The sequence below is a fragment of the Oncorhynchus tshawytscha genome, linkage group LG10 (genome assembly GCF_018296145.1).
Source record: "Oncorhynchus tshawytscha isolate Ot180627B linkage group LG10, Otsh_v2.0, whole genome shotgun sequence".
Lineage (NCBI taxonomy): Eukaryota > Metazoa > Chordata > Actinopteri > Salmoniformes > Salmonidae > Oncorhynchus > Oncorhynchus tshawytscha.
Window position 1 is genome coordinate 5,713,658 of NC_056438.1, and position 22,500 is coordinate 5,736,157.

Sequence of the window (22,500 nt, forward strand, 5' to 3'; positions counted from 1 at the left end):
GCTACAATCTGGGATTCATTTGTTGAGGGAAGCTCTTTGTCTAATCCGAGGTGAGTGATCGCTGTCCTGATATCCAGAAGCTCTTTGTCTAATCCGAGGTGAGTGATCGCTGTCCTGATATCCAGAAGCTCTTTGTCTAATCCGAGGTGAGTGATCGCTGTCCTGATATCCAGAAGCTCTTTGTCTAATCTGAGGTGAGTGATCGCTGTCCTGATATCCAGAAGCTCTTAGTCTAATCCGAGGTGAGTGATCGCTGTCCTGATATCCAGAAGCTCTTTGTCTAATCCGAGGTGAGTGATCGCTGTCCTGATATCCAGAAGCTCTTTGTCTAATCCGAGGTGAGTGATCGCTGTCCTGATATCCAGAAGCTCTTTGTCTAATCCGAGGTGAGTGATCGCTGTCCTGATATCCAGAAGCTCTTTGTCTAATCCGAGGTGAGTGATCGCTGTCCTGATATCCAGAAGCTCTTTGTCTAATCCGAGGTGAGTGATCGCTGTCCTGATATCCAGAAGCTCTTTGTCTAATCCGAGGTGAGTGATCTCTGTCCTGATATCCAGAAGCACTTTTCTGCCGTAAGATACGGTGACAGAAACATTATGTATAAAATAAGTTACAAATGTCAGGTCTTTGGCAACATTAAAAGCGTTGATAACTAGAGCTAGCATCAATAACTAGAGCTAGCGTTGATAACTAGAGTTAGCGTTGATAACTAGAGCTAGCATCAATAACTAGATTTAGCGTTGATAACTAGAGTTAGCGTTGATAACTAGAGCTAGCATCAATAACTAGAGCTAGCGTCGATAACTAGATTTAGCGTTGATAACTAGAGCTAGCATCTATAACTAGAGTTAGCGTCGATAACTAGATTTAGCGTTGATAACTAGAGTTATCGTTGATAACTAGAGTTATCGTTGATAACTAGAGCTGGCATCTATAACTAGAGCTAGCGTCGATAACTAGATTTAGCGTTGATAACTAGAGTTATCGTTGATAACTAGAGTTAGCGTTGATAACTAGAGCTAGCATCAAAAACTAGAGTTAGCGTCGATAACTAGAGTTATCATTGATAACTAGAGTTAGCGTTGATAACTAGAGTTAGCGTTGATAACTAGAGTTAGCGTTGTCGTGTCTTTGGCATCATTAAAAGTGAAAACTGTTATTTTATCAAATCAATTCTCTGTAATTATTATTACCTGATTAAACTAATCATGTAAATGTAATTAACTAGGAAGTCGGGGCACCACGGAAAATCTTCAGATTACAAAGTTATAATTTTCCGAATTTAACTCTTCAGATATTTAAATATCTGATCAATTAGTCTTCTAATTAATGAATTATTCTTTACCTCACGTCAGTCTCATTCCACATGAACCTCTCACTCATTTGTGAATAATTGCAATCAATATATATTTACGCCCCGGTGTGTCGTCGTGATCTCTGTTGGAATCGTCGTGATCTCTGTTGGAATCGTCATGATCTCTGTTGGAATCGTCAGTCCTTCTGTTGGAGAGTCAGTCCTTCTGTTGGAGAGTCAGTCCTTCTGTTGGAGAGTCAGTCCTTCTGTTGGAGAGTCAGTCCTTCTGTTGGAAATTCAGTCCTTCTGTTGGAGAGTCAGTCCTTCTGTTGGAGAGTCAGTCCTTCTGTTGGAGAGTCAGTCCTTCTGTTGGAGAGTCAGTCCTTCTGTTGGAGAGTCAGTCCTTCTGTTGGAGAGTCAGTCCTTCTGTTGGAATCATCAGTCCTTCTGTTGGAGAGTCAGTTCATCATCGTCTCTCTCTCTGCTTCCCTGAAGATCAAGTATTTTGTGGTTAGAATGGATACTTCAGAGTACCATTCAGAAATGTTCTCATAGAATAGGTGTTTCGGCGGTTGTCGGTCGTCACATCCCAGGTTGACATCATGTCTAGCTGCAGACTAGTAATTAATATCTAAGATTTGCTCTTATTCTGTCGGGATCGATCATCTAAGAGTTGAACCATTTCCAGCCGTGTAGCCACTGCTCTACGTGGTATGGTTAGGAATTCAACAACCATTACAACCTTAGCTTAAACTGAGGTTTCTGTGCTCTAAACTCAACCCGTGCCCCTCTCGGTGTCCATCGAGGTACGCGTGCTCTAAACTCAACCTGTGCCCCCTCTTGGTACCCATCGAGGTACGCGTGCTCTAAACTCAACCCGTGCCCCCGGTCTCGGTGTCCATCCAGGTACGCATGCTCTAAACTCAACCCGTGCCCCCTCTCGGTGTCCATCGAGATACGCGTGCTCTAAACTCAGCTGAAATTGACCCTCTCGGTGTCCATCTGACGGAAAAAAAACAAATGAAGGGAGACGCGTTGACTTGGAAAACTCGAAAAACCTGTGACCCTCTCGGTGTCCATCGAGGTACGCGTGCTCTAAACTCAACCCGTGCCCCCGGTCTCGGTGTCCATCCAGGTACGCATGCTCTAAACTCAACCCGTGCCCCCTCTCAGTGTCCATCGAGATACGCGTGGTCTGAAGATTTCCTCAGGAAATTCCACACATCAACATCTACGAGACAACGTTGAACATCTGTACGGAAAAAAAACAAATGAAGGGAGACAACGTTGACTTGGAAAATCTGTACGAAAAACCAAATAAAGGGAGACATTGATATGATTTTAAAAAGCAACTGTTGATTCAATAAGAAAAGAAAATGGGTGGATGAGATTAATCATAGACCCAAATGGAGAACATTTAGTTTGATTCAGGGTGAATTGGTGTGTGAGAGATATATTATGTATGACCTACCTAAAAACAAGAGATCGCTACGTGCACAGGTCAGATCAGGTATATTGTCTCTGCGTATTGAAACAGGTCAGATCAGGGTTATTGTCTCTGCGTATTGAAACAGGTCAGATCAGGGATATTGTCTCTGCGTATTGAAACAGGTCAGATCAGGGTTATTGTCTCTGCGTATTGAAACAGGTCAGATCAGGGATATTGTCTCTGCGTATTGAAACAGGTCAGATCAGGTATATTGTCTCTGCGTATTGAAACAGGTCAGATCAGGGTTATTGTCTCTACCCATTGAAACAGGTCAGATCAGGGATATTGTCTCTGCGTATTGAAACAGGTCAGATTAGGGATATTGTCTCTGCGTATTGGATCAGGTCAGATCAGGGATATTGTCTCTGCATATTGAAACAGGTCAGATCAGGGATATTGTCTCTGCATGCTGAAACAGGTCAGATCGGGTATATTGTCTCTGCGTATTGAAACAGGTCAGATCAGGTATATTGTCTCTGCGTATTGAAACAGGTCAGATCAGGGATATTGTCTCTGCGTATTGAAACAGGTCAGATCAGGGATATTGTCTCTGCGTATTGAAACAGGTCAGATCAGGGATATTGTCTCTGCATATTGAAACAGGTCAGATCAGGGTTATTGTCTCTGCGTATTGAAACAGGTCAGATCAGGGATATAGTCTCTGCGTATTGAAACAGGTCAGATCAGCGTATTGAAACAGGTCAGATCAGCGTATTGAAACAGGTCAGATCAGCGTATTGAAACTGGTCAGATCAGTATTGTGGTGAAATGGAAGAGGAAACACTGTAATTATTGTGACTTCCTGTTTACTCCAGACATAACTTCAGTCATAATGGGTTTATAAGCTGTTCATAGACTGTTAATAACTAGTTTCTTACTGTTCATTACCTCTCCAGGTCCCCTCTCTGATGATGGACAGTCAGTTCTCAGAGTTTACTCCAGACATAACTCCAGTCATCCTGGCAGCTCACACCAACAACTACGAGATCATTAAACTACTGGTGCAGAGGAAAGTGGCCATCCCCAGACCTCATCAGATACGATGTGACTGTGTGCAGTGTGTTTCCAGTTCTGAGGTGAGCTTCTCTCGCGATCTGTTACCCAAAATGCATCCAGCAAAACACATAAAGAAAGTCGAGTTTCCTTTGAAGTTTCAGGGTATTAACATATACATGTACCTATAACGAACTAACTAACTAACTAACTAACTAACTAACTAACCAAACAAACAAACATAGCAGAACCGTCATCCTCTCCTCTCTGTCTCCTCCCTGTAGGTGGACAGCCTACGTCACTCCAGGTTTCGTCTGAACATCTATAAGGCCTCTCCCTCTCTCATCTCTCTCCTCTCCTCTCTGTCTCCTCCCTGTAGGTGGACAGCCTACGTCACTCCAGGTCTCGTCTGAACATCTATAAGGCGCTGGCCTCTCCCTCGCTCATCTCTCTCTCCAGTGAAGACCCCATCCTCACGGCCTTCAGACTGGGCTGGGAACTCAAAGAGCTCAGCAAGGTCTGTTTCTCCAGCAGTTTAAAACAGGGTTATAGAGCCTTCATAAGTGGTTACGACCACTGTGTTACTTCATAATATTCATTTAAAGCCTTCATAAAGGCATTATAAGATCTTAATAGAGTGTTTAACCTGTTATAACTGTCTCAGCAGCGTGGTGTTCATAACATGTTTATAAACGGTTATAAAGGTTAATAACCTGTTTATTCCTCTTCCTAGGTGGAGAATAAGTTTCATCAGGAGTATGAGGAGCTGTCTCAGCAGCGTGGTGTTCATAACCTGTTTATTCCACTTCCTAGGTGGAGAATGAGTTTCGTCAGGAGTATGAGGAGCTGTCTCAGCAGTGTGGTGTTAATAACCTGTTTATTCCTCTTCCTAGGTGGAGAATGAGTTTTGTCAGGAGTATGAGGAGCTGTCTCAGCAGCGTGGTGTTCATAACCTGTTTATTCCTCTTCCTAGGTGGAGAATGAGTTTCTGTTTATTCCTCTTCAGGGTATGAGGAGCTGTCTCAGCAGCGTGGTGTTCATAACCTGTTTATTCCTCTTCCTAGGTGGAGAATGAGTTTCGTCAGGAGTATGAGGAGCTGTCTCAGCAGTGTGGTGTTAATAACCTGTTTATTCCTCTTCCTAGGTGGAGAATGAGTTTCGTCAGGAGTATGAGGAGCTGTCTCAGCAGTGTGGTGTTAATAACCTGTTTATTCCTCTTCCTAGGTGGAGAATGAGTTTCGTCAGGAGTATGAGGAGCTGTCTCAGCAGTGTGGTGTTAATAACCTGTTTATTCCTCTTCCTAGGTGGAGAATGAGTTTCGTCAGGAGTATGAGGAGCTGTCTCAGCAGTGTGGTGTTAATAACCTGTTTATTCCTCTTCCTAGGTGGAGAATGAGTTTCGTCAGGAGTATGAGGAGCTGTCTCAGCAGCGTGGTGTCATAACCTGTTTATTCCTCTTTGGTGGAGAAGACCTGTTGGAGCTGTCCAGGCGTGGTGTTCATAACCTGTTTATTCCTCTTCCAGGTGGAGAAGAGCTGTATGAGAGCTGTCTCAGCAGTGTGGTGAACCACAGAGATGACAGTGAAGAACTGGACTCCAGAGAGACCAGCCATGACCTGGCCAAACTCAAACTGGCCATCAAGTACCAACACAAAGAGGTAGGAGACACTAACTACTGTATGTTTAACCCTGGTTTAGTGGTAGGAGACACTAACTACTGTACGTTTAACCCTGGTTTAGTGGTAGGAGACACTAACTACTGTACGTTTAACCCTGGTTTAGTGGTAGGAGACACTAACTACCGTATGTTTAACCCTGGTTTAGTGGTAGGAGACAGTAACTACTGTACGTTTAACCCTGGTTTAGTGGTAGGAGACAGTAACTACTGTACGTTTAACCCTGGTTTAGTGGTAGGAGACACTAACTACTGTATGTTTAACCCTGGTTTAGTGGTAGGAGACACTAACTACTGTATGTTTAACCCTGGTTTAGTGGTAGGAGACACTAACTACTGTATGTTTAACCCTGGTTTAGTGGTAGGAGACACTAACTACTAAATGCTGGAGAAAGTTTTAAGTGAGGAATCATAATCTGGAATAACAGAATACCTGACCACTGTGACTGACCCAAGCTTAAGGAAAGCTTTGACTATGTACAGATTAGAGGTCGACCGATTATGATTTTTCAATGCCGATACCGAATATTGAAGGACCAAAAAAAAGCCGATACCGATTAATCGGCCAATTTTTTTAAATGTATTTGGAATAATGACAATTACAACAATACTGAATGAACACTTATTTTAACTTAACATAATACATCAATAAAATCAATTTAGCCTCAAATAAATAATGAAACATGTTCAACTTGTTTTAAATAATGCAAAAACAAAGTGTTGGAGAAGAAAGTAAAAGTGCAATATGTGCCATGTAAGAAAGCTAACGTTTAAGTTCCTTGCTCAGAACATGAGAACATATGAAAGCTGCTGGTTCCTTTTAACATGAGTCTTCAATATTCCCAGGTAAGAAGTTTTAGGTTGTAGTTATTATAGGAATTATAGGACTATTTCTCTCTATACCATTTGTATTTCATATATCTTTGACTATTGTAACAGTATAGCTTCTGTCCCTCTCCTCGCCCCTACCTGGGCTCGAACCAGGAACACATCGACAACAGCCACCCTTGAAGCATCGTTACCCATCGCTCCACAAAAGCCGCGGCCCTTGCAGAGCAAGGGGAACAACTACTCCAAGTCTCAGAGTGAGTGACGTCACCGTTTGAAATGCTATTAGCGCGCACCCCGCTAACTAGCTAGCCATTTGACATCGGTTACACCAGCCAATTCTCGGGAGTTGATAGGCTGGAAGTCATAAACAGCTCAATGCTTCAAGCATTGCGAAGAGCGGCTGGCAAAACTCACGAAAGTGCTGTTTGAATGAATGCGTACGAGCCTGCTGGTGCCTACCATCGCTCAGTCAGACTGCTCTATCAAATATCAAATCATAGACTTAATTATTACATAATAACACACAGAAATACGAGCCTTTGGTCATTAATATGGTTGAATCCGGAAACTATCATCTCGAAAACAAGACTTTTATTTTTTCAGTGAAATACGGATCCGTTCTGTATTTTATCTAACGGGTGGCATCCCTAATTCTAAATATTCCTGTTACATTGCACAACCTTCAATGTTATGTCATAATTACGTACAATTCTGGCAAATTAGTTCACAATGAGCCAGGCAGCCCAAACTGTTGCATATACCCTGACTATGCGTGCAATGAACGCAAGAGAAATGACACAATTTCACCTGGTTAATATTGCCTGCTAACCTGGATTTCTTTTAACTAAATATGCAGGTTTAAAAATATATACTTTTGTGTATTGATTTTAATAAAGGCATTGATGTTTATGGTTAGCTACAGTCATGCAACGATTGTGCTTTTTCGCAAAATGCGTTTTTGTTAAATCATCCCCCGTTTGGTGAAGTTGGCTGTCTTTGTTAGGAAGAAATAGTCTTCACACAGTTCGCAATGAGCCAGGCGGCCCAAACTGCTGCATATACCCTGACTCTGTTGCAAGAGAAGTGACACAATTTACCTAGTTAAAAGAAATTAATGTTAGCAGGCAATAATAACTAAATATGCAGGTTTAAAAATATATACTTGTGTATTGACTTTAAGAAAGGCATTGGTGTTTATGGTTAGATACACATTGGAGCAACGACAGTCTTTTTTCGCGAATTCCACCGCATCGATTATGTGCAACGCAGGACACGCTAGATAAACTAGTAATATCATCAACCATGTGTAGTTATAACTAGTGATTATGATTGATTGATTGATTGTTTTTTTAAGATAAGTTTAATGCTAGCTAGCAACTTACCTTGGCTAACTGCATTCGCGAAACAGGCTTCTCGTGGAGTGCAACGTAAGGTTAGAGCGTTGGACTAGTTAATAACCTCTCTGGGATAGAAGGGCATCCCACTTGGCCAATAGCCAGTGAAAATGCAGAGCGCCAAATTCAAATAAAATACTATAAAATTAACATTTTCATTAAATCACACGTGCAAGACACCAAATTAAAGCTACACTTGTTGTGAATCCAGCCAACATGTCAGATTTTAAAAAGGCTTTTCGGCGAAAGCATAAGATGCTATTATCTGATGATAGCACAACAGTAAACAAAGAGGGTAGCATATTTCAACTCTGCAGGCGCAACACAAAACGCAGAAATAAAATATAAAAATAAATAAAATATTATTAATGCCTTACCTTTGAAGATCTTCTTCTGTTGGCACTCCAATATGTCCCAGAAACATCACAAATGGTCCTTTTGTTTGATTAATTCCGTCCATATATATCCAAAATGTCCATTTATTTGGCGCGTTTGATCCAGAAAAACATAGCTTCCAATTTGCGCAACGTGACTACAAAATATCTCAAAAGTTACCTGTAAACGTTGCCAAAACATTTCAAACTACATTTGTAATACAACTTTAGGTATTTTTAATAATCAAACAAACTGAAGACGGGACTATCTGTGTTCAATACAGGAAGACAACAAACTCAAGCATGCTTTCTAGTCTTACGCAACTATCAAACAGTATACATAACATGACACTTCTTCAAGATGGAGGCTCAGGAGGCACTTACTTTGGTACTATACTCATAAAGCCCTTTGCATTGAATTGAGAGAGAGAGACACACACACAGAGACACAGAGACACAGAGACACAGAGAGAGAGACAGAGAGAGACAGAGAGAGAGAGAGACACACACACATACACAGAGACACACAGAGAGAGAGAGAGACACACACAGAGAGACAGAGAGAGAGAGAGAGAGAAGGAACGAAGGGACTGTCTGCAATGTTCTGAGGTGAGAACACTGAGATGGAAAGAATGTGACAGGAGTGGAGGGATTATTAAAGGAAGGAGAAAGAGAGGGATTAAAGGTTTAGGAGTTGATGGAGTTGATGGATGTTAGATGGGGGGATGAGTGTTGAGTGGAGAGGATCCTTTAGGTAACATCCGTTTGCTCCTAAGATCCTCTCTCTGTATCTCTCTCTCTGTCTGTCTCTCTCTCTCTCTGTCTCTCTCTCTCTGTCTCTCTCTCTCTCTGTCTCTCTCTCTCTCTGTCTCTCTCTCTGTCTCTCTCTCTCTCTCTCTCTCTCTGTCTCTTTCTCTCTGTGTCTCTGTCTCTCAATTCAATTCAATTCAATTCAAGGGCTTTATTGGCATGGGAAACATGTGTTAACATTGCCAAAGCAAGTGAGGTAGACAACATACAAAGTGAATATATAAAGTGAAAAACAACAAAAATTAACAGTAGACATTACACATACAGAAGTTTCAAAACAGTAGAGACATTACAAATGTCATATTATATATATATATATACAGTGTTTTAACAATGTACAAATGGTTAAAGGACACAAGATAAAATAAATAAGCATACATATGGGTTGTATTTACAATGGTGTTTGTTCTTCACTGGTTGCCCTTTTCTCGTGGCAACAGGTCACAAATCTTGCTGCTGTGATGGCACACTGTGGAATTTCACCCAGTAGATATGGGAGTTTTTCAAAATTGGATTTGTTTTCGAATTCTTTGTGGATCTGTGTAATCTGAGGGAAATATGTCTCTCTAATATGGTCATACATTGGGCAGGAGGTTAGGAAGTGCAGCTCAGTTTCCACCAAATTTTGTGGGCAGTGAGCACATAGCCTGTCTTCTCTTGAGAGCCATGTCTGCCTACGGCGGCCTTTCTCAATAGCAAGGCTATGCTCACTGAGTCTGTACATAGTCAAAGCTTTCCTTAAGTTTGGGTCAGTCACAGTGGTCAGGTATTCTGCCACTGTGTCCTCTCTGTTTAGGGCCAAATAGCATTCTAGTTTGCTCTGTTTTTTTGTTAATTCTTTCCAATGTGTCAAGTAATTATCTTTTTGTTTTCTCATGATTTGATTGGGTCTAATTGTGCTGCTGTCCTGGGGCTCTGTGGGGTGTGTTTGTGTTTGTGAACAGAGCCCCAGGACCAGCTTGCTTAGGGGACTCTTCTCCGGGTTCATCTCTCTGTAGGTGATGGCTTTGTTATGGAAGGTTTGTGAATCGCTTCCTTTTAGGTGGTTGTAGAATCTAACAGCTCTTTTCTGGATTTTGATAATTAGTGGGTATCGGCCTAATTCTGCTCTGCATGCATTATTTGGTGTTTTACGTTGTACACAGAGGATATTTTTGCAGAATTCTGCATGCAGAGTCTCAATTTGGTGTTTGTCCCATTTTGTGAAGTCTTGGTTGGTGAGCGGACCCCAGACCTCACAACCATAAAGGGCAATGGGCTCTATGACTGATTCAAGTATTTTTAGCCAAATCCTAATTGGTATGTTGAAATTTATGTTCCTTTTGATGGAATAGAATGCCCTTCTTGCCTTGTCTCTTAGATCGTTCACAGCTTTGTGGAAATTATCTGTGGCGCTGATGTTTAGGCCAAGGTATGTATAGTTTGTTGTGTGCTCTAGGGCAATGGTGTCTCGATGGAATTTGTATTTGTGGTCCTGGCGACTGGACCTTTTTGGAACACCATTATTTTGGTCTTACTGAGATTTACTGTCACGGCCCAGGTCTGGCAGAATCTGTGCAGAATATCTAGGTGCTGCTGTAGGCCCTCCTTGGTTGGTGACAGAAGCACCAGATCATCAGCAAACAGTAGACATTTGACTTCAGATTCTAGTAGGGTGAGGCCGGGTGCTGCAGACTTTTCTAGTGCCTGCGCCTATTCGTTGATATATATGTTGAAGAGGGTGGGTCTTAAGCTGCATCCCTGTCTCACCCCACGGCCCTGTGGGAAGAAATTGGTGTGTTTTTTGCCAATTTTAACCAATTTTATCCACACACTTATTGTTTGTGTACATGGATTTTATAATGTTGTATGTTTTTCCCCCAACACCACTTTCCATCAGTTTGTATAGCAGACCCTCATGCCAAATTGAGTCGAAAGCTTTTTTGAAATCAACAAAGCATGAGAAGACTTTGCCTTTGTTTTGTTTTGTTTGTTTGTCAATTAGGGTGTGCAGGGTGAATACATGGTCTGTTGTACGATAATTCTGTAAAAAGCCAATTTGACATTTGCTCAGTACATTGTTTTCACTGAGGACATGTACCAGTCTTCTGTTAATGATAATGCAGAGGATTTTCCCAAGGTTGCTGTTGACGCATATTCCACGGTAGTTATTGGGGTCAAATTTGTCTACACTTTTGTGGATTGGGATGATCAGTCTATGGTTCCAAATATTGGGGAAGATGCCAGAGCTGAGGATGATGTTAAAGAGTTTAAGTATAGCCAATTGGAATTTGTTGTCTGTATATTTGATCATTTCATTGAGGATACCATCAACACCACAGGCCTTTTTGGGTTGGAGGGTTTTTATTTTGTCCTGTAGGCTCATTCAAGGTAATTGGAGAATCCAGTTGGTTCTGGTAGTCTTTAATAGTTGATTCTAAGATTTGTATTTGATCCTGTATATGTTTTTGCTCTTTATTCTTTGTTATAGAGCCAAAAAGATTGGAGAAGTGGTTTACCCATACATCTCCATTTTGAATAGATAATTCTTTGTGTTGTTGTTTGTTTAGTGTTTTCCAATTTTCCCAGAAGTGGTTAGTCTATGGATTCTTCAATTGCATTGAGCTGATTTCTGACGTGCTGTTCCTTCTTTTTCCGTAGTGTATTTCTGTATTGTTTTAGTGATTCACCTTAGTGAAGGCGAAGGTTTTCCGGGTCTCTATGTTTTTGGTTGGACAGGTTTCTCAATTTCTTTCTTAGATTTTTGCATTCTTCATCAAACCATTTGTCATTGTTGTTAATTCTCTTCGGTTTTCTATTTGAGATCTAGCATTTCTTAATGTTACTCAGTTCCTTTGGCTTTGATGCCTCATGATTGAGTATTGCTCTGTTCAAGTAGACTGTGATTTTGCTGTGGTCTGATAGAGGTGTCAGTGGGCTGACTGTGAACGCTCTGAGAGACTCTGGGTTGAGGTCAGTGATAAAGTAGTCTACAGTACTACTGCCAAGAGATGAGCTATAGGTGTACCTACCATAGGAGTCCCCTCAAAGCCTACCGTTGACTATGTACATACCCAGCGTGCGACAGAGCTGCAGGAGTTGTGACCCGTTTTTGTTGGTTATGTTGTCATAGTTGTGCCTAGGGAGGCATATGTGAGAGGGAATGCTGTCACCTGCAGGCAGGTGTTTGTTCCCCTGTGTGCTGAGGGTGTCAGGTTCTTGTCAGGTTCTGGCGTTTAGATCGCTACAGTCTAGTACATGTCCCTGGGCCTGGAAATGATTGATTTCCCCCTCCAGGATGGAGAAGCTGTCTTCATTAAAGTATGGAAAGGTGGGCACTGCTGCCTTGTAGAGGTGGATCTGGTCATAGAGGCTGTTCAAGTCCAGGGTGGAGTGGTGGGCACTGCTGCCTTGTATAGGTGGACCTGGTCATAGAGGCTGTTCAAGTCCAGGGTGGAGTGGTGGGCACTGCTGCCTTGTATAGGTGGACCTGGTCATAGAGGCTGTTCAAGTCCAGGGTGGAGTGGTGGGCCAGGAAAACATTTGGTTTTGAGGCACAGTCACGGGAAATACTTGCGTTTCCCCGCTGTATTGTGGCAGGGTGGAGATAACCAGTTGTGCGTTGGGGAAAGTAGAAGAAGCCTTTTCAATCACTCCCTTTAGTGCTGTGGCCACCCTTTCCTGCTGTGCTCTCAGGTCGTTTGTGCCTGTGTGTATTATTATGTGGCTAGGTGAACCTAGTTGGTCCTCAGACAGAAGGTCTAGGGCTCTGGGTGTATTATCATGTGGCTAGGTGAACCTAGTTGGTCCTCAGACAGAAGGTCTAGGGCTCTGGGTGTATTATCATGTGCCTAGGTGAACCTAGTTGGTCCTCAGACAGAAGGTCTAGGGTGCTGGGTGTATCATTATCTGGCTGGGTGACCCTAGTTGGTCCTCAGACAGAAGGTTCTAGGGTGCGCTGGGTGTTTGGACACCAGAGTTTAGACACACGGTGTTTGGGGAAAAAGTTGTTTTTCTTGTATATATTTCCCATTTGAGTCCATAAGGAGAACAATCTGTGTCTTGTGTTTGTCCTCAGTGGGTGTGGGGGTTGTCAGGAGGGCTCAGGGTGGCTGACAGGGGGTGCTCAGAGGGGGTGGGGTTGGGGTTCTTCATTTGTCTGTTCTGCTGTGGCTATGGTCAGGGTCTGGGGGTGGCTGACTCTATGGTCAGGGTCTGGGGTGGGGGTGCTCTGGAGGGGGTGAGACTGTTCTGCGCTATGGTGGGTCTGGGGTGGACTGTTCTGCTCTGATGTCGACTTATGGTCAGGGTCTGGGGTGGACTGTTCTGCTGTGATGTCGACTCTATGGTCAGGGTCTGGGGTGGACTGTTCTGCTGTGATGTCGACTCTATGGTCAGGGTCTGGGGTGGACTGTTCTGCTGTGATGTCGACTCTATGGTCGGGGTCTGGGGTGGACTGTTCTGCTCTGATGTCGACTCTATGGTCAGGGTCTGGGGTGGGTCTGGTGATGGACTGTCTTCTGCTGCTCTGATGTCGACTCTATGGTCAGGGTCTGCTGTGATGGACTCTATGGTCGGGGTCTGGGGTCTGTTCTGTGATGTCGACTCTATGGTCAGGGTCTGGTGTGGACTGTTCTGCTGTGATGTCGACTCTATGGTCAGGGTCTGGTGTGGACTGTTCTGCTGTGGTCAGGGTCTGGTGTGGACTGTTCTGCTGTGATGGACTCATGGTCAGGGTCTGGGTGGACTGTTCTGCTGTGATGTCGACTCTATGGTCAGGGTCTGGTGTGGACTGTTCTGCTGTGGTGTCGAGACTTTTGTCGGGTGCTGAGGTGGGCTGTTCTGCTGGCTTCTCTGTGGGGGTTGCCACCTCTCTAGTGGGTTGTTCTCTGTCACACGCCATCCCCCTCACCCTCTTCTCCATCCCCCTCAACCTCTCCTCCAGCAGTCTGATCCTCTCCTCTAGTGCTCTGTTCCTTTTCTGCTCTATCTCCTGTTGAAGCACGGTGGCTAGGAAAAACTCCCTAAAAAGGCCAAAACCTAGGAAGAAACCTAGAGAGGAACCAGGCTATGAGGGGTGGCCAGTCCTCTTCTGGCTATGCCGGGTGGAGATTATAACAGAACATGGCCAAGATGTTCAAATGTTCATAAATGACCAGCATGGTCAAATAATAATAATCACAGGCAGAACAGTTGAAATTGGAGCAGCAGCACGGCCAGGTGGACTGGGGACAGCAAGGAGTCATCATGTCAGGTAGGCCTGAGGCATGGTCCTAGGGCTCAGGTCCTCCGAGAGAGAGAAAGAAAGAGAGAATTAGAGAGAGCATATTTAAATTCACACAGGACACTGGATAAGACAGGAGAAGTACTCCAGATATAACAAACTGACCCTAGCCCCCCGACACATAAACTACTGCAGCATAAATACTGGAGGCTGAGACAGGAGGGGTCAGGAGACACTGTGGCCCCATCCGATGACACCCCGGACAGGGAGAAACAGGAAGGATATAACCCCACCCACTTTGCCAAAGCACAGCTGAGAGATAGAGAGAGAGAGAGAGAGAGAGAGAGAGAGAGAGAGAGAGAGAGAGACAGAGAGAGAGAGACAGACAGAGAGAGACAGAGAGAGAGAGACAGAGAGAGAGAGAGAGAGAGAGAGAATGATTAACTAACATCTGGTTGGAGGAGAAACAGGAAGGAACACTGGGCAGATGTTTACAAACACACAGACGCCACATTACCATCCTAACCAGACACTGTGTGTCTGTCTGTCTGGGTCAGGTGGCTAGTGACATCATCTGTACGGTAGTAAACTTATATAATAGTCATCTACACTCCTTCTCTCTCTCTTTCTCTCTCCCCTGTCCCTCCCGCCATCCATCTGTCACTTCCAGTACCTGCTCTGTTATTTCTCATGTTACACATCTCTCTCCCGCGGCTATCTTTGTCTTCTCTCTCTCTCTTCTCTCTCTCTCCTCTCTGTCTCTCTCTCTCTCTCTCTCTCTCTCTCTCTCTGTCTCTCTTCTGTCTCTCTTTTCTGTCTCTCTCTCTCTCTCTCTCTCTCTCTCTCTCTCTCTCCCCTCCTCCTCTATCTCTCCTCCTCACCCACTATAGCTCTCCCCTCCTCCTCATTATCTCTCCTCCTCACCCACTATAGCTGTCTCCCTCTCCCCTCCTCCTCATTATCTCTCCTCCTCACCCACTATAGCTGTCTCCCTCTCCCCTCCTCCTCATTGTCTCTCCTCCTCACCCACTATAGCTGTCTCCCTCTCCCCTCCTCCTCATTGTCTCTCCTCCTCACCCACTATAGCTGTCTCCCTCTCCCCTCCTCCTCATTGTCTCTCCTCCTCACCCACTATAGCTGTCTCCCTCTCCCCTCCTCCTCATTATCTCTCCTCCTCACCCACTATAGCTGTCTCCCTCTCCCCTCCTCCTCATTATCTCTCCTCCTCACCCACTATAGCTGTCTCCCTCTCCCCTCCTCCTCATTATCTCTCCTCCTCACCCACTATAGCTGTCTCCCTCTCCCCTCCTCCTCATTATCTCTCCTCCTCACCCACTATAGCTGTCTCCCTCTCCCCTCCTCCTCATTATCTCTCCTCCTCACCCACTATAGCTGTCTCCCTCTCCCCTCCTCCTCATTATCTCTCCTCCTCACCCACTATAGCTGTCTCCCTCTCCCCTCCTCCTCATTGTCTCTCCTCCTCACCACTTTAGCTGTCTCCCTCTCCCCTCCTCCTCATTATCTCTCCTCCTCACCCACTATAGCTGTCCCCCTCTCCCCTCCTCCTCATTGTCTCTCCTCCTCACCCACTATAGCTGTCTCCCTCTCCCCTCCTCCTCATTATCTCTCCTCCTCACCCACTATAGCTGTCTCCCTCTCCCCTCCTCCTCATTGTCTCTCCTCCTCACCCACTATAGCTGTCTCCCTCTCCCCTCCTCCTCATTATCTCTCCTCCCACCCACTATAGCTGTCTCCCTCTCTCCTCCTCCTCATTGTCTCTCCTCCTCACCCACTATAGCTGTCTCCCTCTCCCCTCCTCCTCATTGTCTCTCCTCCTCACCCACTATAGCTGTCTCCCTCTCCCCTCCTCCTCATTATCTCTCCTCCTCACCCACTATAGCTGTCTCCCTCTCCCCTCCTCCTCATTTTCTCTCCTCCTCACCCACTATAGCTGTCTCCCTCTCCCCTCCTCCTCATTGTCTCTCCTCCTCACCCACTATAGCTGTCTCCCTCTCCCCTCCTCCTCATTATCTCTCCTCCTCACCCACTATAGCTGTCTCCCTCTCCCTCCTCCTCATTATCTCTCCTCCTCACCCACTATAGCTGTCTCCCTCTCCCCTCCTCCTCATTATCTCTCCTCCTCACCCACTATAGCTGTCTCCCTCTCCCCTCCTCCTCATTATCTCTCCTCCTCACCCACTATAGCTGTCTCCCTCAACTCTCCCCCTCATCAACCCCTCATCAACCCAGTCCCCCCCACCTTCTCCCTTCTACACCCCCTTATCCCCCCTTATCTCCTTATTACAACACCTCCATCTCTCTGTCCCTGAATCTCTCCATCCCTCCTTTACCCTCTTGTCTCCCCTGGGCCTTGACAAGAGAATCGATCCAACTCTTAAGTCCTTCAGCTCTTTTATAATCAGCAGAGCGTTTTATGTCGATGGAGGGAGATGGAGAGAGAGATAAAGTAAGAGGGAGAGATAGAGGGAGAAAGGAAGAACAAGAAAGAGACAAAAAGAGATGGATTATTGAGAAAGAGAGAGACAGAGAGCGAGGTAGAGAGAGAGAGAGAGACAGAGAGACAGAGAGAGAGAAACAGAGAGAGAGAGAGAGACAGAGAGAGATGGTGAAGTAGGGGAAGAGTTGAGGAGAAAGCAGGAGTTTAGAGTTTGGTTTGTAGTTTTAGTTCAACTAAATGTGTCGTGTTGTAAAGCACTGAAGATGCACGCATGTACACAAGATACACACACACACACACACATGCACACACACACTTATAATGCCTCAGGATTCTAATGTACCAGTACGCCCAACTCCCGTATGAACTCATGAGAAAAAAGAGAGGAGAGAGTTCATGCTTGCCACAAGAAAAGGGCCACCAGTGAAGAACAAACACCATTGTAAATACAACCCATATTTATGTTTATTTATTTTCCCTTGTGTACTTTAACCATGTGTACATTGTTACAGCACTATATATATATATATAATTTTATAATTTATAATTTTATAATATATCATTTTTATTGTTTATTTCACTTTTGTATATTATCTACCTCACTTGCTTTGGCAATGTTAACACATGTTTCCCATGCCAATAAAGCCCTTGAATTGAATTGAGAGAGAGAGAGAGAGAGAGAGAGAGAGACAGAGAGAGAGAGAGAGAGAGGGAGAGAGAGAGAGAGAGAGAGAGAGAGAGAGAGAGTTCATTGCAGAGAGCTGTAGGTTGGCAGCGCACTACATTGCTGTCTGTCATAAGATGAGGGACAGTGTCTGACAGACCAATCAACGTGCACATGTCCTCTACTGTATGCTTATTGTTATTGTTGAGAGAGAGAGAGACAGCGAGAGAGAGAGAGAGAGAGAGAGAGAGAGAGAGACAGGGACAGAGAGAAAGGGAGAGAGACAGAGAGAGAGAGAGAGACAGAGAGAGAGAGAGACAGAGAGAGAGAGACAGAGAGAGAGAGACAGAGAGACCCTCTCCCTCTCTCCCCCTCTTCCTCCCTCCCCCTCCACATCTCTCCCCCCTCCCCTTCCCTCTCCCTCTCTCTCCCTCTCTCCCCCTCCCTCCCTCTCTCCCCCTCTCCCAATCCTCCTCCCCTCCCTCCCCCTCTCTCCCTCCCTCTCCCTCGCTCCCCTCCTCCTCCCCCTCTCTATCTCCCCCCTTCCCTTTCTCCCCTCGCTCTCCCGCTCTCCCCCCTCCTTCTCCTTCCCTCCCTCTCTCTCCCCTGCTTTACTGGCATGGGAAACATACAGTTGAAGTCAGAAGTTTACATACACCTTAGCCAAATACATTTAAACTCAGTTTTTCACAATTCCTGACATTTAATCCCAGTAAAAATTCCCTGTCATAGGTCAGTTAGAATCACCACGTTATTTTAAGAATGTGAAATGTCAGAATAATAGTAGAGAGAATTATTTATTTCAGCTTTTATTTCTTTCATCACATTCCCAGTGGGTCAGAAGTTTACATACACTCAATTAGTATTGGGTAGCATTGCCTTTAAGTTGTTTAACTTGGGTCAAATGTTTTGGGTAGTCTTCCACAAGCTTCCCACAATAAGTTGGGTGAATTTTGGCCCATTCCTCCTGACGGAGCTGGTGTAACTGAGTCAGGTTTGTAGGCCTCCTTGCTTGCACACGTTTTTTCAGTTCTGCCCACACATTTTCTATAGAATTTAGGTTCGGACTATGTGATAGCCACGCCAATACCTTGATTTTGTTGTCATTAAGCCATTTTGCCACAACTTTGGAGGTATGCTTGGGGTCATTATACATTTGGAAGACCCATTCTTTAACGACCAAGCTTTAACTTCCTGACTGATGTCTTGAGATGTTGCTTCCACATAATAATCCACATCATTTTCCTCCCTCATGATGCCATCTATTTTGTGAAGTGCACTAGTCCCTCCTGCAGCAAAGCACCCCTACACCATGATTCTGCCACCCCCGTGCTTCACGGTTGGGATGGTGTTCTTCAGCTTGCAAAGCCTCCCCCTTTTCCCCCAAACATAATGATGGTCATTATGACCAAATAGTTATATTTTTGTTTTATCAGACCAGAGGACATTTCTCCAAAAAGTACAAACTTTGTCCCCATGTGCAGTTGCATACCGTAGTCTGGCTTTTTTTAAGGCTATTTTGGAGCAGCGGCTTCTTCCTTGCTGAGCGGCCTTTCAGGTTATGTCGATATAGGACTCGTTTTACTGTGGATATAGATACTTTTGTACCTGTTTCCTCCAGCATCTTCACAAGGTCCTTTGCTGTTGTTCTGAGATTGATTTGCACTTTTCACACCAAAGTACGTTCATCTCTAGGAGACAAAACGCGTCTCCTTCCTGAGCGGTATGACGGCTGTGTGGTCCCATGGAGTTTATACTTGCGTACTATTGTTTGTACAGATGAATGTGGAACCTTCAGGCATTTTGAAATTGCTCCCAAGGATGAACCAGACTTGTGGAGGTCTACAATTTTTTCTGAGGTCTGAGGCTGATTTATTTGGATTTTCCCATGATGTCAAGCAAAGAGGCACTGAGTTTGAAGGTAGGCCTTGAAATACATCCACAGGTACACCTCCAATTGACTCAAATGAATCGTCTAATGCCATGTCATAATTTTCTGGAATTTTCCAAGCTGTTTAAAGGCACAGTCAACTTAGTGTATGAAAACTTCTGACCCACTGGAATTGTGATACAGTGAATTATTGTCACGACTCCGACCGAAGGACACTCCCCTTCCCGTTCGGGTGGCGCTCGGCGGTCGTCATCGCCGGCCTACTAGCTGCTACTGATTATTTCCTCCCCCTCCTTATGTGTTGATTGTGTGCACCTATTTTGAGTTAGGTAGTAGGCTTTATTAGTCAGCCGGCCCGCAGGGTTCCTTGTGCGGGATTAATTATTGTGATCGTCTGTTTGGTGTACTTATGTGCACGTCTATTGGGTTTTGTGTTTTCCCATTTTGTGGGTTTTCCCTGGACGGTTTAAGTCCCCCTGTTTGGGGCATTTGTTTGTTCAGTACGCCCTGTGTTTTTGTGAGGGTTGGCTTATGTTCAGCGTTTGTATCAGTGCATTAAAATAGCACTCCCCTGAACTCTCTGCTTCCTGCGCCTGACTCCTCACCCACTACACTCAGACCGTTACAATTATAAGTGAAATAATCTGTCTGTAAACAATTGTTGGAAAAATTACTTGTGTCATGCACAAAGTAGATGTCCTAACCGACTTGCCAAAACTATAGTTTGTTAACAAGAAATGTGTGGAGTGGTTGAAAAAACGAGTTTTAACTCCAACCTAAGTGTATGTAAACTTCCGACATCAGCTTTATCTATTTTTCTTTCTAGCTCTCTTCGCTCTGCTCTGCCGAGGAAAGAAGCTGGAAACTAGCCGGGGGCTGAGGACACACACACACACACACACACACACACACACACACACACACACACACAGAGACACACAGACATACACACATATCCACAGAAACACACACAGACACAGAGACACACACACACACACACACACACACACGTACATTTCCTCAGCGAAAACATTGTACTGAGCAAATGTCAAATTGGCTTTATACCAAATTACCATGCGACATACCACATATTCACCCTGCACACCCTAACTGACAACAAAAACACAAAGGCAATATCTTCTCAAGCTTTGTTGATTTCAAAAAGCTTTCGACCCAATTTAGGATGAGGGTCTGCTATACAAATTGATGGAAAGTGGTGATGGGGGTAAAACATAGGACATTATAAAATCAATGTACACAAACAACAAGTGTTGAATTGAGCAAAAAAACACACGTTTCTTTCCAAAGGGCCGTGGCGTGAGACAGGGATGCAGCTTAAGCCCCACCCTCTTCAACATATTTCACTATTTGTACATCGCTACAAATATAGACATAATATGCCATTTGAAATGTGTTTGTTCTTTAGGAAGTTTTGTGAGTGTAATGTTTACTGTTCATTTTTGTTTATTTCCCTTTTGTTTATTATCTACTTCACTTGCTTTGGCAATGTAAACATGTTTCCCATAACAATAAAGCCCCTTAAATTGAATTGAATTGAAAGACAGAGAAAAAGAGAGAGAGAGAGAGATGGGGCAGAGCTGAAAATAGAGAGATATAAAAGATAAGAGATGATTAAACGGGCATAAAAGAGAGAGAGAAAGTGATAGTGACAAATATTTCTGTGTTTGATCGACATCCACATCTTCGGTGCTCGAGGAAGAGTGGGTTAACTGCCTTGCTCAGGTTCAGAATGACAGAGTTTTACCTTGTCAGCTCGGGGATTCGATCCAGCAACATTTTGGTTACTGGTCCAATGCTCCTACCCGCCACCCCATGGGGGATTGGAGGACTGGAGTTGGCCTGTTGGGGGACTAGAGGACTGGAGTTGGGCTGTTGGGGGACTAGAGGACTGGAGTTGGGCTGTTGGGGGACTAGAGGACTGGAGTTGGGCTGTTGGGGGACTAGAGGACTGGAGTTGCTGTAGAGGGTGGAGTCTGATTAGTAATAGAGAACAGGAAAGAAATTGAGGAAAATCGTCAGTAAAAGTTTTTCTCCTGAACTACAGAGATTTGGGCCCAGAACTACAGGAACCTAAACTCAACCACAGTGACAGCAGAGCTACAGGAACCTAAACTCAACCACAGTGACAGCAGAGCTACAGGAACCTAAACTCAACCACAGTGACAGCAGAGCTACAGGAACCTAAACTCAACCACAGTGACAGCAGAGCTACAGGAACCTAAACTCAACCACAGTGACAGCAGAGCTACAGGAACCTAAACTCAACCACAGTGACAGCAGGCTCAACCACAGGAACCTAAACTCAACCACAGTGACAGCAGAGCTACAGGAACCTAAACTCAACCACAGTGACAGCAGAGCTACAGGAACCTAAACTCAACCACAGTGACAGCAGAGCTACAGGAACCTAAACTCAACCACAGTGACAGCAGAGCTACAGGAACCTAAACTCAACCACAGTGACAGCAGAGCTACAGGAACCTAAACTCAACCACAGTGACAGCCACAGGAACCTAAACTCAACCACAGTGACAGCAGAGCTACAGGAACCTAAACTCAACCACAGTGACAGCAGAGCTACAGGAACCTAAACTCAACCACAGTGACAGCAGAGCTACAGGAACCTAAACTCAACCACAGTGACAGCAGAGCTACAGGAACCTAAACTCAACCACAGTGACAGCAGAGCTACAGGAACCTAAACTCAACCACAGTGACAGCAGAGCTACAGGAACCTAAACTCAACCACAGTGACAGCAGAGCTACAGGAACCTAAACTCAACCACAGTGACAGCAGAGCTACAGGAACCTAAACTCAACCACAGTGACAGCAGAGCTACAGGAACCTAAACTCAACCACAGTGACAGCAGAGCTACAGGAACCTAAACTCAACCACAGTGACAGCAGAGCTACAGGAACCTAAACTCAACCACAGTGACAGCAGAGCTACAGGAACCTAAACTCAACCACAGTGACAGCAGAGCTACAGGAACCTAAACTCAACCACAGTGACAGCAGAGCTACAGGAACCTAAACTCAACCACAGTGACAGCAGAGCTACAGGAACCTAAACTCAACCACAGTGACAGCAGAGCTACAGGAACCTAAACTCAACCACAGTGACAGCAGAGCTACAGGAACCTAAACTCAACCACAGTGACAGCAGAGCTACAGGAACCTAAACTCAACCACAGTGACAGCAGAGCTACAGGAACCTAAACTCAACCACAGTGACAGCAGAGCTACAGGAACCTAAACTCAACCACAGTGACAGCAGAACTACAGGAACCTAAACTCAACCACAGTGACAGCAGAGCTACAGGAACCTAAACTCAACCACAGTGACAGCAGAGCTACAGGAACCTAAACTCAACCACAGTGACAGCAGAACTACAGGAACCTA

The 22,500-nt window shown here is 44.7% G+C and overlaps 1 pseudogene; it reads left to right on the forward strand.

The window, feature by feature from the left end:
• LOC112241828 overlaps positions 1–22,500 on the forward strand; it is a 110,659-nt pseudogene that overhangs the window by 38,002 nt on the left and 50,157 nt on the right.